The sequence below is a fragment of the Hypomesus nipponensis genome, chromosome 26 (assembly GCF_054491055.1).
Source record: "Hypomesus nipponensis isolate SF chromosome 26, ASM5449105v1, whole genome shotgun sequence".
Taxonomy (NCBI): Eukaryota; Metazoa; Chordata; class Actinopteri; order Osmeriformes; family Osmeridae; genus Hypomesus; species Hypomesus nipponensis.
This window is the reverse complement of record NC_140386.1, coordinates 54,559-69,167: the sequence shown is the minus strand read 5'-3', so window position 1 is coordinate 69,167 and position 14,609 is coordinate 54,559. Positions and strand designations below refer to the sequence as shown.

At 40.1% G+C, this 14,609-nt stretch overlaps 1 long non-coding RNA gene across 1 annotated transcript in view; it reads left to right on the top strand.

Moving 5' to 3' along the window:
* The first annotated feature begins 46 nt into the window (after positions 1-46).
* LOC146220899 (uncharacterized) overlaps positions 47-14,609 on the top strand; it is a 45,206-nt gene continuing 30,643 nt past the window's right edge. The window contains exons 1-2 of the long non-coding RNA XR_014750817.1: positions 47-474; positions 731-793. This is a non-coding gene — a long non-coding RNA (uncharacterized LOC146220899). The remainder of the gene's footprint in view (positions 475-730; positions 794-14,609) is intronic.

The window sequence follows — 14,609 nt, the reverse complement described above, 5'->3', positions numbered from 1 at the left end:
CATTGCGAAAAAATGGCTGCTTGGCGCTGTGTCATTTGCGCTGTATTCATTGCATATACTCTGAAAGTACTCTTAAGCCATATTAACACGACACATGGACGTTAAGTGAATTTTGGTGGAATTTGTGGAATTGATGTCTGCAAAGAAGAGTATCCAGTGAACAATTCGTTCTATTATAACATCAAACGCAGGCACGCAACGTACTTGGCTAATGGCCGTCCGCCCAGGGAAAGCATGGCATTTAGGCCAGGCTCTTGTGGAGGTGAGAGGTTCGACATACCGATTTTTTCAAACTGTATAACACCCACCAACCATGACATCGAGGATTCCAGTAAAGCCACCATCATGCAAGATTAAAATTGCTTTGAGTCTGAAATGACCTTAATGCAAGATGACCATTGCCATAATGAGAATGCAGGAATGTCCAACCAAGACCAAGGCCACATCCATGCTCCATTACTCATCTGAGAAAAGGTAAATACTGTTAAACTAAGTATTAAAAAATACCCGGCCTATTTGTGATTTTTTAAGATTGTGTGTGTGAGTTGTCCACCATCTAACAATGGAAAGGGAGACCGTAGCTTAATTGAGATTAATTGAAACTGAATTAACTAAAATTTATATTTATGAACTGCAGTATCTGTATCGTGTCTGTAGTTATCAGAAATGTATAACCTATTTTATATACAACCACAGTTTTTAATCAGCTGAATTTTTTTACTCTAAACAGGAATTGTCTAGACGTGCTGCTGCCTTTACAGTGGATGTTCGTGAAAGATGCTGTCTTTCTTGGGTAGGTTTATTGTGAGAATGCTGTTAAGCATTCTAACTATTGCTTTTCAACTTCTCAGTTCTTCCGCCGTTTTTTGGCCTTTAACTAGTCCTGCATACTTTCACCGATTCCTACAATTTTTGTATCAAAACGTTCAGCTCATTCAGGAGATGATGGCTATGACTTCTGGCATTTCTCAATTTTATACTTTTTAAAGAATTAAGGTTTTTGTGCAAATTAAACATTTAGCTCCTTCTTGATTTTTATGATTGAGCAGCCAGCAGAGCAGTGGCAACCAAACAGACACGCACCATGAAAGCAGAATTGGGTAACGTTTTGGAAACTGCAAAAAGAGTTGTATTTCTTACCGCACAGACACATAAAGGATATCAATGGTTTCGGCAGAGTCTTGGGTCTCGGAAAATATTCGTTTTTTAGGGGATTGGACGTGTAGTTTTGCGTGTAGTTTAACTTGTTTGAGGTATGGATGCTAGGCAAATTTCTGTTATTCTCGACGAACCAATAAAGTTCATCATTCATCAAACCCGATTATTAGCAATTGTCGGTTCATGCTAATAATACAATTACTCTGTTTACATGTGTAATTAGTTATGCGATTACTCAATAAACACGTCTACATGATTCTTTTTTATTAATTGTTGTATGCTTCACGGACGAAACTTGCACCATCATCCTTCTGCAACAAAGTGTCGCCATGTCTTCTTGTATCGGCCCTACTGCTGTATGTTTGAATCCTACTAAGAAAGCCGAGTAAATGCACTCAATGTTAGGCTACATCTGCTACTGCTATTACTATCTCAACTATATTTTCAGCTGTTAAAACGATAATATTCTTGTTATGACTAGCTAGCCTACTTCTTCTCTGTTTAACAGTTGAGCTTTCAGCTTCTCCCTCATTGTAGGCTATTTTAGCTCTTAGCTTTGTTAGATCATGCAGTTCAGCTTCCACACTGCCTCTTTTGTGTGACTCACACAATTTTTGAAATTCATTTCAGCTTTCAGCTTGCTGGTATTTTCTCATTTCTGTATTTTCAGCAATAAAAAAAAATATATATAATAAAACAAACTTTCAGCTCCTTCAGGAGATGTGTGCTGTGTTTTGGTATTTCTCCCTTTTATACTTAAAAAAATGTTAAGGTTATTGTGCAAATTATTCTCCCTTTTAAAAGTAATGGTAAATCCTTTCAAATCATTAAAAAAGCTTCCTCTTTCAAACTTAACTTCTTCAGCATACTTTCAGATAGAGACACCATTCAACCTTTAAAATGTTCACAAGACATTCAGCTTATAACTTTCTACTAAATGTTCACTATTTTCAGCTTTTTTAGCATGGTCAGCTATCCCCATTCAGGTTTTCAGCATTCTCACTGCTGTTTTGCAGGAACAGCCTTTTCTAGTTGCATTTAGCAGACACTCTTGTCAGAGTAATTCTGAGGAGACTGCAGTTCCCTTGGTTTCTTCATTGAGTTATTGTGAGAATGCTGTTAAGCATTGTCACTATTGCTTTTCAACTTCTCAGTTCTTCCGCCGTTGTTTGGCCTTTAACTAGTCCTGCATACTTTCACCGATTCCTACAATTTTTGTATCAAAACGTTCAGCTCCTTCAGGAGATGATGGCTATGACTTTTGGTATTTCTCACTTTTATACTTTTTAAAGAATTAACGTTTTTGTGCAAATTAAACATTTAGCTCCTTGATTTTTATGATTGAGCAGCCAGCAGAGTGGCACACTCTTTTTCACACTGGCTGCTCTTTTTCTGGTATTCAACTAAATTGTCAAACAAATTCCTCTGACATTCATATAGTTTAACTTACAGAAACAAGTTATACCTTAAAATGTAGGAAGACTTGTCCTCTTTCAGCCAATGTAACTACTAAAGAGCTCACATTTACAGATTTTCAGCTTTGAGCCTTGAAGCGAGAGCAGCCTTTCAAATCCTCTCACTAACTTCAATGGAGAGGTGGGTAAAATTCGTCAGATAATTTCGAAAGTAGACGTATTTTTAAACTGCCGGTAGAGTCGTATTTCTGACCGCACAGACATATAAAGGACATGTCTGGTTTCGGGAGAGTCTTGGGTCTCGGAAAATATCCTCATTTTTTGGATTGGGCGTATAGTTTTGCGTCTAGGTTAACTAGGTTAACGTAGCAAGCGCTACGTTTGGTTGGTGTAACAAAGGAAGGATTCAGTTCTGGAGTCTGATCCACCGCGATTTCGCACCTCCAGGTTGATGGAACCATCTCAATTCAAGGTACAACATTCATGTTCATCTTTGCTGCAATAAATCCACTGTTAACCACGAATCATCCGACTATCAATGCAGTGCTTGTAGCGAGTCAACCCAAGGCTGGACTAGGAAATTGGCTTTACACACACACACAGAATATGTGTTAAAATGTTCACACAGACTTCCGGCTATGGCGGCGATGCGAGCAGCGGTGTAATTTGTGAGCTCCCAGATTGGTCCACAAATTTCCCCACTTCTAGAGAATTATTCACGCTAATTTACACACAAATCTCATGGGGAAATATAAACTAAGGAAGGCTAAGAACGCTAGAACGAAAAACGAGGAAATGGCGACTGGAGAATCTGATCTAGATGTCGACACGGACGAAGCTAACGAGCACGCGGACATGAACGCTCTGCAAGCTAGTATCAAGGCAATCCACGCTGATATAAAGGCAGGACGCGCCGACATGAAGAGGGAACTGAATGGTTTCTGCGAGACAATTAAGCGAGACATGAAGGAAGAACTGGGGAACTTTAAAAAAGAAGTTAACCAGAAGCTGAGTGAGATCGGTGTGGAGTTAAAAAATGCAGAGGTCAGACTGGATGAAGTAGAGACTCGAGTGGCCGAGGTGGAAGAGTGGAACGCTACCGCAAAGAGCGTGCTGCTTGAAACTTTGCAGCAACAAGAGCACATTCACTCCAAATTAGTGGACTTAGAAGCACGCTCTCGCAGAAATAACCTCCGCATTTTTGGAATCCCCGAGGGTGAGGAGCATGACAATGCCTGTGCGTTTTTAGAGGAGTTTATCAAATCCGAGCTGTCGCTCCCCGACGTTGACCTTAAAATACAACGCTGCCACCGATCTCTCGGCCCGAAGCCACCTCCTCAAGCCGCCCCGAGATCCATGATCGCCTACTTTCTCGCCTACAGCACCAAAGAACTGGTGCTGAGCACTGCTTGGAGAAAGAAGGAGGTCCATCTCAATGGAAAGAGAGTATTTTTCGACAACGATTACCCGGTGGAAATCATGAAGAAAAGAAAGGAATATGCCCCGCTGAGGAAAGTATTAAAGGAAAAGGGACTGAGATTCCAGACACCCGCGCCTGCAAAACTCAGAGTCTTTTATGAAGAAGGGCCTACGACGTACACCAATGCAAAAGAGGCAGCGGAGGACATGCTGAAGAGGGGGATTCTGGCGCCTGATGAAGAAATCACTGCACCTGTGACTGTGGGCAACCAACGGAGCGGCGCAGACACCACACCCCGGAGGAGACTGACAGACGGAGGCTGGGAGCTCCGTGAGCCCATGAAGCGCCGAAACCGCACCGCAGACATCGAACGAGCCCGAGAGAAGCTACGGAGATTTCAACACTCGCAAAGCCTGAAGGAGAACTATAGCTGAGATGTACTCGTGAGTAGATAACTAGAGACAGGGTAGGAATAGCTAAAGAAGGTTGGGCGCAAAAAAAAAAAAAACACTACCCTACGTCAGAGTTTAATCACACAGCTACAGGTATAATATGTTTTAACAGGGTGTTCGTGGCTGATTAACGTTTGAATATCAGTCCTGTTGTTACTTTATCTGTTTATATACTATTGCTATGGTATTGAGTATACTTAGCCAAAACATTAGACACTCTCTGGACCAGTAATCTGGGGGGATTAAGCTGCACTAAAGCCGCTGGATGTGTGCTCTGATGACACTTATAATGTCAATGCACACCTGGAGGGGCCCTCCTCCTGAGGCCTCCCCTCCCTGTTCAGAAGTTACATTTGTACTTCACTTTTGGAGGTCACTGTTTTTTTTGTTTTATTGTACAGCACAGACTTTTTTTGTTTATATGTTCAGGTCATTGGAGGAGCATTATGTGTATATTAGACTAACGGGATAGGATGATAAACCAGGAGTACAGAGTTATTACTTTGAATGTTAATGGATTGCTTAACCCCATCAAAAGGAACAAACTACTAACTAAAATGAAGAGAGAGAAACAACAAATAGTTTTTTGGCAAGAGACTCACCTTTGTGATGAGGAACACGAAAAATTAAAACGCTTTGGCTTTAAAAATACTTATTACTCATCCTTTGGACGTAAACAAAGAAGAGGGGTAGCGATACTAATTTCAAATAAGGTAACATTCCAATTTTCCAAGCAAGTAACGGACACAGAGGGACGTTACACATTAGTAAAGGGACATATAGACCAGAAACCTGTGACACTGTTAAACGTTTATAGACCCCCAGGCAATGATAAGATATTTATTAAGAAAATATTTGATATAATAGCTGAGGAGACCTCAGGTGTGCTTATTTGTGGTGGGGACTGGAATGTACAGCTACAACCCTCCCTTGACTCTTCTAACTTAACAAAAAGAACGAATCCTGAGACAGTTACAGTCAAAAAACTTCTTCATGAAGCAGGTTTGATGGATATTTGGAGGCAAACTCACCCGACAGAAAGAAAATTTACTTTTTTTTCCCACCCTCACAGAGTACATTCACGAATTGACTATTTTTTCATGTTCAACTTTGACAGGCATAGAATCATACAATGTGATATAGGTGTTAAAGATATATCTGACCACGCAGGTGTATATCTATCTTTACATCTGGATACCGAAGTTAAAAATACAACATGGAGGCTTAACACTAGCTTATTAAATGACCCATCATGTAAAACATATATTGAAAAAGAATTTAAAGATTATTTAGAACACAATGACAATGATGAAGTATCTCCAAGTAACATATGGGATGCAGCCAAAGCTGTAATCAGGGGAAAACTCATAATGTTGTCTTCTACTAAAAAAAAAGAAAGGCAGAAACAACTAAATGACTTACTACTACAGCTAAAAAACTTAGAAATCAAACATATGGAACTTAATGATCCCCAAGTATTAGATCAGATAAAAGTGACTAAACAGAATTTGAATAGGATATATGACAGTCAAGAAGAGATGAAACTTAAATTTACTAAACAAAGATACTATGAAAATGGGCCAAGAGCCAAAAAATTATTAGCCTGGAGGATAAAGAAACAACAGGATGAAAGGTCCATTCATAAAATTAAAGATACACAATCTGGCAAAATGTGCCATAAGTTGAAAGAAATACAACAATGCTTTGAAAAGTACTATAAGGATTTGTACACACAACCGGATAGTGCAGAATCCCCAAGCATTGTAAACTTTTTGAACTCATTGGACCTGCCGTCAATTGGCACGGAACAGAACAGAATAATGACATGTGAGATAACGAAACAAGAATTGGACAGTGCCATCTCGAGACTTAAAACAAATAAAATGTCTGGTGCGGACGGATATCCAGCGGAATGGTACAAAACATTTAGAGAGATATTATCACCGATATTATTGAAATGCTTTAATTTTGCGCTGAAGGGGGGAGAAACTCCAATATCATGGAGACAAGCGATCATTTCTGTCATCCCAAAGTTAGGAAAGGACAAATCTGAGTGTAGCTCGTATAGACCCATCTCGATTCTAAACATAGACTACAAACTTTATGCCTCAATAATTGCTAAAAGATTAGAAAATATAATTCCAGATATAATAGACGACGATCAAACAGGTTTCTTAAAGAACAGACAGACACAAGACAACGTAAGAAGGGCTTTACACCTGATGGAGCATATGAGTAAAAATTAAGATGAATCCATTGCTCTCAGCCTGGATGCCGAAAAGGCGTTTGACTCGGTCGGCTGGGAATATTTATATCTAACACTGCAAAGATTTGGTTTTAATAGCTCAATTATTCTATTTTTAAAAAACCTATACCACTCCCCTACAGCCAGAATAAAAATAAATGGTAGTCTATCAAACCCTGTTCAGCTTGGAAGAGGATGTAGACAAGGATGCCCCTTAAGCCCGGCCTTGTTTGCCTTATTCATAGAGCCACTAGCGCAAGCAATTAGAGAAGATCAAGAAATAGGAGGAATTTGGATTAAAGAGACTGAATATAAAATCTGTCTTTACGCGGATGATGTATTGGTTACTCTTTCCCAGCCCAATTTGAGCTTGCCTAAATTATTTTCTTGCTTGAAAACGTTTGGTCATTACTCAGGTTACAAATTGAATATAAATAAAACACAAATATTGTCATACAATTATACACCCGCAGCACAATTACTTAATCCGTCTGTCTTTAATTTGGACAATGATGTTGTAAAATATCTTGGGATAAACATCCCAAAAGATCTATCCAAAATATACGCTATAAACTATTTACCACTTAATAAAGAAATAAAGGCAGATTTGAATAGATGGACATTATTACCACTGGACTTGCATAACCGAATAGACATAATCAAAATGAACATCTTACCACGATTACTTTTTTTCTTTCAATCATTACCTGTAGAAGTACCTTCAAAACAATTTAATGAGTGGAGAAGAATGTTCTCTGTATTTATTTGGAAAGGCCTAAAACCTAGAGTTAGATATAATACATTGCAATTACCCAAAGAAAAGGGGGGACTATCTCTACCGAACATGGAACACTACTATATGTCAGCTCAACTGAGATATTTAATTTATTGGTGCAACCCATGTTACAATGCTAAGTGGAAAAATTTAGATCTGAATCAATTGGATATTCCCCTCCAAACATTACTTGGAGACAGAAACTTATACTCATCTGTTAAAGAAAATTTAAATTGCTGGACAAAAACACCCCTCAACATTTGGTTTGGTGAGTGTCGGAAATTAAAATTGGAAAATCATATCAAAATTCTAAGATGGGTTGCACACGATAAAGATTTTAAACCTTCCCACATGGATGGGAGATATAAGTATTGGTCCTTTAAAGGCATTACAACATATTGTCTTATCTTGGATGGCGGTGTACTGGTTGACTTTCAAAAACTTAGTGATAGGTACCATCTAGAAAAGCAAGACTTCTTCAGATATCTTCAAGTTAGATCTCACTTTAATAGCAATATAAAAACAACAGAAGAATGCAACACAGACCTAATAACCATCTTGATTGATGCATACAAATCTAAACTCAACAGAAAACTTATCGCTAGAATTTATTCATGTTTACAGTCACATAACGGAACATCCACCCTTTATATTAAATCAAAATGGGAAAAGGAATCTAAAATAACTATTTCAGAAGAGGATTGGCTGAACATTTGTGAAACCCATCGGAGCACTTCGAGTTCAGGACAGTGGAGGGAATTTGTGTGGAAAAATATGATTAGATTTTTTATCACCCCTAGAATAAAGCAACTGCAGAGGGGTTTGCCAGAGTATGGGCACTGCTGGAGGGAGTGCGGAGACACCCAGGCTAACCACTTCCACATATTCTGGGACTGCCCAAATATCCGACCCTACTGGTTGGAAATAGTAGGGAAAATTAACGTTATAATGGGCTTCGAGATCAAACATGACTTTCGCACAATATATCTTGGGAATATCTCGTCCATAATCAACTCTAGCGATAAGTATTTGCTCAAAATAATGTTGGCAGCTAGTAAAAAATGCATTACAAAAAGGTGGCTTAACAAAGAACCCCCGACAAGAGGGGAGTGGATTGGAATTGTAAAAGAAATGTATCACATGGAAAGGCTGACTTTCTCCTTAAACCTATGTATGGACAAATTCACAAATAGATGGAGAAAATGGTCAACTCATTTTAAAATTGTTTAGATAATATGGTACTGATAGGTATACAAGTAGAAAATTGTGTGTGAATTCATGATGATGTATATGTATGCAATGCATGTAAGTATATCCACCTGTCTAATACAGATAAAAACATAGGTCTGCTGCCCTTTGTATGCCTGCGGAATATAGTGCCCCCTTTCAACGAGCATCAAGAATTTCTGTGTACAACTGGACAATGGACTTTCACTTCGGACCTTTTTCTAGAAATGCCCCCGTGATACTCATTGTCGGGCCAAATGTCGGGCCCTATTTCTTAACATGGACCCTAGGAAAAGTGGTTATATATTAAGGACTTGATCGAAACACCTACACTGGTTAGTACCCCCCCTCCCCCCAAGCTAGTTATTTGATAATAATGTGACTCTATGACCTTTTTTCAACCCATTTTATTGCTGTGCTTTTTGCTTGTTTTTTGTTACATGTCTGTTTTCATAAAAATGCAAAATAAATAAAAATAAAGTAAAAAAATAAATAAAATGTTCACACAGTAATTGTGTCAAATATAACACGATGTGTGGTCCCTATATAGACACATTAGTGTGTTTATAAATGTGTTTATAAATGTTAACAATAATGATACACCCAATACACCCAATGTAGCAAAATGTTACTTTATTTTACAATCATGGTAATCAATACATTTCCATACAATCAATACATTTCCATATAATCAATACATTTCCATACAATCAATACATTTTAAGAATATAACATTCATTTAAACTTCCACAATCTTGTACCTGGGATTTAAGTAAACCATATCTCCCCTGAAACTTGACATCAATGCAGTGTTAATTTTGGCAGCTATTTTTGATTTAGTCTTAGTTTTTAGACAAAAATGCATATTAGTTTTAGTCACATTTAGTCATTTTAATCCTTCTTAGTTTTAGTCTAGTTTTCGTAGACGAAAACTCAAAACATTTTAATTTAGTTTTAGTCAACAAAAACGATTTACATGTTAGTCTATTTTTAGTCACATTTAATAGCCATATTAAACTCATTTTCTTCCCTTCTTAGGCCCAGGGACCCCCTTGTGTCTACAACTGCATAATAGTCTAGCTTGCAGTACTTAAGTTGTCTATTAGATATCCCTCCTAGGATAGGTCTATAGGATGTGACATATGTAGGAGGAAGGGATGAGTTATCACATAAATGGGCAAATATCTGTCTGTATCTCTGTTTCCAACAAAAAGAAAAAAAACAGTCTTTCTACAGTCAGTCTATTTATTTTCTGACAAATAAAACATCAAATCTATACATAAAACACATCACACATATCTCAAACTTTTTATCAAATTGCGTGTGCTTGTGCGCATGAACAGTGTTCATGTGTGCGTGACTGCGTGCGTACAAAAAACAAACACAAAAGTTTTGTGTGTGTATGTGTGCGTTTGTATATGTGTATGTTTGTTGTTTGTATATGTGCATGGATGTGTGTGTACAAGAAATAAGTTGTTAAATAGATCAGTGTAACAACCACACAAAAAAAACACGCTTTAACAAGTAGATGGGGCATTCTTAACAGCGACAAGAACTCCCCCACCTTGAGTCAGCAGAATGAGGTTACCCATCTCTATTCAGTTTGAGGAAAGCACTTCTCTCTAAAATGAGCCTTGCTCTATTTCGCCGACCACAAGTGAGGTCTCCTGTTATACTAAAAACCCGCTCAGCAAATGCTTGGGATGCATTGCCAGAAGGTCAAAGGCAAATAGTTGTAGGGTCTGGTACACAGTAGAACCCTGTGCGGCCCAAAAATCAATAGCACTCTATTCATGTATGGGCTGAGAAAGCTGCTCCTTGTACTTTTGTAACTCTTGCCTGACAGAGGGCTTTGGTCTTAATGGCCGGCTTGTACTTGCTTTTGAGAAGAACTAAAATGTTGGACGCTTTGAAGATGGGGCTGTCTCTGGTGCCTCCCTTCTCTCTTCTTCCTCCTCATGAGCATCATCTTCCTCATCCTGTGGTGATAAAGTTTGAACTATGTAATCTTCTGCTCTTCTCAGAAGCTCCTGAATTTGGCTGTTCTCATTTTCAATGAGGGTTTCAGGAGAAACAGTTGGATCAAGGAAGCATGCAGCAGTGGCGAGGGGCGAGAACTTCCAGAAGAATCCATGGGATCAAGGAAGCAGCTGAAGCGCTGCTGCTCCATGTTTGCCTTCATTTTTTGTGCCAGGCCAGCTAGGTGCCTGTAGCCAGTGCTCTGGTGGAACTGGGACAGGTGAGCAGTCAGGTCCAAGAGGGCGGGCACCACCAGGGATAGGGACATGGTGTCGCTCTGTAGCATGGTATGCTCTGTGAAGGGGAGGAGCAGGTCTCTGAGAGCAGCCAGTTTCTGCCACTTACTGGGCAGGAGACAGTCCCAGTCCATCCCATCAGTAACCTGGACAATTGAGTCCTTCACTTCAAGAAGGCGGGAGATCATCTGGTATGAGCTGAACCATCTAGTGACGCAGTCTTTGACCAGAGTAAGTCCACAAAGCTGGAGCAGTTGCTCAGTTGCTACAGACGACTTGCGGAAGAGCCTGACAAGTCCTCTTACTTTGTCAAAGAGTCGTTTTACACTTAGTTCTTTCTGGGTCATGTTCACCACGAGTTGCAGCGTATGTACAACGCAGGGTGTCCTCTTTATAGCTCCGTACCTAGATAGATAAGACAGACAATGTATTAATCATCCAAGGGAAATGAAATTGCCATGAGCAACACAATGCAATCACAATATACAATGTATTAACACACATCATCATAACACCATATAATTTATAACCAAACATAGCTCAATGACATACATTATCTAGCCTACTACTAAAACAGCTACAAACAAAAATAATTTACCTTTGCTCTTCATCACCGTCCTCAGATTCGTCATCACTGTTCTGGAGTTCTTCATCCTCAGAGCTGGGCTCATCATCATCTTCATTTTTGAATGCTGCAACCATGTTGCTCCCGTTATCTGTTATTACAGTCAGAATCTTTTCTTTTGAAATTTCCCAGTCCTCTGTGCATCGGTCAACACATGTTTTTATACACTCTGCAGTGGGTCGGTGGGAGATCTGCTCAAGCCTCAGCAGTATGTGTTTTGCCCTGTTTTGCTGAGTGCAATAGTAGCATGCACTAATGGCAAGGAATGCTGCTGTGAGCCCATTTTTGGTCCATATGTCCAGCCCAATTGTGATTTTGCGTGCTGTGACGAGTCTGTCTTTAAATTTCTCCCTTTCGGCAGTGTAAAGTTTATCAACTAAATTTGTTATTTTTGCTTTCTTGGGAACGGTCAACCTCTAATCAATGGTCAGCATCATTTGAACAAAATCTTCGTCCTCAACCGAACGGGCAGGTAGGCCAGTGCGTCCAATCCACTGGGCAATAGCTTCTTCTTTGCTTTGTTGTTCAGTTGAGTCGGCTTTATACTTAACTGTTGAGGAGAAGAACGCTTGAATAGATGACCCCATATTCTCTGGATCAGGCTGCTGTTTTTCTCGTCTTTCTGGTGTCTGGGATCTAGGTGAATAAATTGGGGATACAATTAGTCTAGGATATACAGATCTCCTAGTTGTTACAATGAAGTTGTGCCACTATGTGGCACTCTAGTGAGATGTTGTATGTAGCCTAATGTATGCTGGGAACGCTAGAGCAAGCACATGGAGTTTGTATGTAAACTCTGTAAAATGTCTAAATGAGAAGCCTGCATTAAAGCTGAATCTGTATTACTCAAGCTGGAGTTGTTGCATCTGATCATAAAACACTAGTATATGCCTACCGCTGTATTCCAATCAATTAGATGTAAATAATCATTTAATGGCAATACTTAATTAAGAGTATTATGAAAATATAAGAGAATATCAAGTCTAGATTTTGAAGATGTAAATGATGTGATAGAACAATACAACTTCTATGCGTTCCTGGCTTTAGAGCTAAACCAACCACATATCCTTCATACGAATTGCTGTGCAATCTGAAACAACCGATTTAGCTAGACGGCCAGATTTGACAGTGGAAAGTGGTGCCAATTATAATAACAATTGCCCAAATAGACATGGATGTGTAAACCAATCGCATATTAATTTTTTCTTGATTAATGCAATTAACCTTGCCAGGTAGTTATCGATAGCTAGTTTAAGTTAGCTATGCTACCTCGTCACGAGGCTCGTGGTTAGCTATCTAAAAAAGATTTCTAAGGCTGACAGGTGTGGGTACTGCTGCTAGGCTTCAATTGATAATTAATAGCTAGCTATCCAAGTTAACATCCTATACACTCTACTGCCCCTTTTGAAATTGACAACGTTTGCTAATATATGCTTATAACTAGCTAATATTAGCTAGCTATCATTGAGAGTTACTAGCGAACTTACCGTGGTATGAACTTAAGGATGGTGGGCTTTCAGATGCCTTTTGAGGTTTGTCGTGTTTTTCCCACTTATTTTAAAACTGCATGATTTATCTCCAGTTATCACGGTGCATTGGGTTTTCTTTTCCGTCTCAATATATTTGAAGTGTGTCCAAATGTCCAATCTTTTTTTTCCCGTTCAGACGCTTGACCTTGTCCTTGAGCCATCATCATACAGTGTTGAACCAGTCATTGAACCAGTCCATAGAGTAGGCCTATGGATACTGTACAGGACCCGGCAACATTCAACCAATGATGTTATGTGCATGCAAATTTAGGGGGGAAAAGGAGATAAGTATTGTGACTTCGTCAACCACCAACATTTTCGTCTCGTCTGGTCTCGTTAACAAAAGTTATAATATATTTAGTCATAGTTTTTATTTTCAAAGATCCGTTTTCGTCACGTCTCAGTCTCGTTTTAGTCATGGGGAAAAAAGGTCATTAACGAAAATTTTTCATCGTAGTTTTCATCAACGAAATTAACACTGCATCAATGGTCTGACATCTGCGAGGTCATTAATGCTAACCGCTTCAAACACATAAGGGCCGCGTTTCCCAGATTCGTTAAGAAGCTCTTAAGCGCTAAGAGCTTCTTAGGAGGGCTCTTAAGAGCGCTGTGAAAGAAGGACGTGTTTCCCAGAGTCGTTCTTAGCTTAAGAAGATCTTTCACTAAGAAGGAAATGTAACATCAGCCTGACCCACTCTTAACAGCCTTCTTAGCGACCAAACGCTCACTGCAGCCGCGTCAGCATATTCTCGCTGCTAATCAACAGCGTCGCCGTGCGCGAAGCCAGATAGTTTATATAAATGCCTATGTGCGTCAGCACTTCTCCCCACTAAATGTGCTGTCGGACAGGGCAGTCCAGTCCAAGTACCGGCTTCCCCGTCACCACACATCCGGAGGGCAACCCGCTGCAACTTTGCCCTCAGCCCGGAGGTGCAGCTCCTGGCCTTGCTGCGTTTTTACGCAGTGGGGAGCTTCCTGGATGTGGTGGGGGACGGCACCATCCTCAGCAAGGCATCGGTTTCATGGGGTGTGGCAGCCGTGACACCAATCCTCCTGCGCCATGCCCGGACACATCCAAATGTCCACCACACGGGATGAGGTCCGCCAGGTCCACAGTGGATTTCATGCCATGGCTGGGATCCCCTGGGTAATCGGTGTCGTGGATGGCACACTGATCCCGATCCACAATCCCTCCCTGATGGATCCGTGCTGGATTGGGAGGAAACATTAAGCTGCCATCAACACTAAGGTGGCAGTGGACCACGATGGCCTCATTACGGACATTGTTGCCAAGTGGCCAGGAGGCACACACAACAGCTTCATGTGGGCCAAATCAGCTGTGGCTGAGGCTGGCAGAGGAGAGTTCGGCAGGAGCATCTTCCTCGGGGACAGTGGCTTCCCTCTCTGGAGTTACCTTGTGACATCGATGATCAACCCAGCAAAACCACAGGAGGAGAGGTTCAATGAGGCCAACACACACACCAGGACCCACATTGAACGGGTGTTTG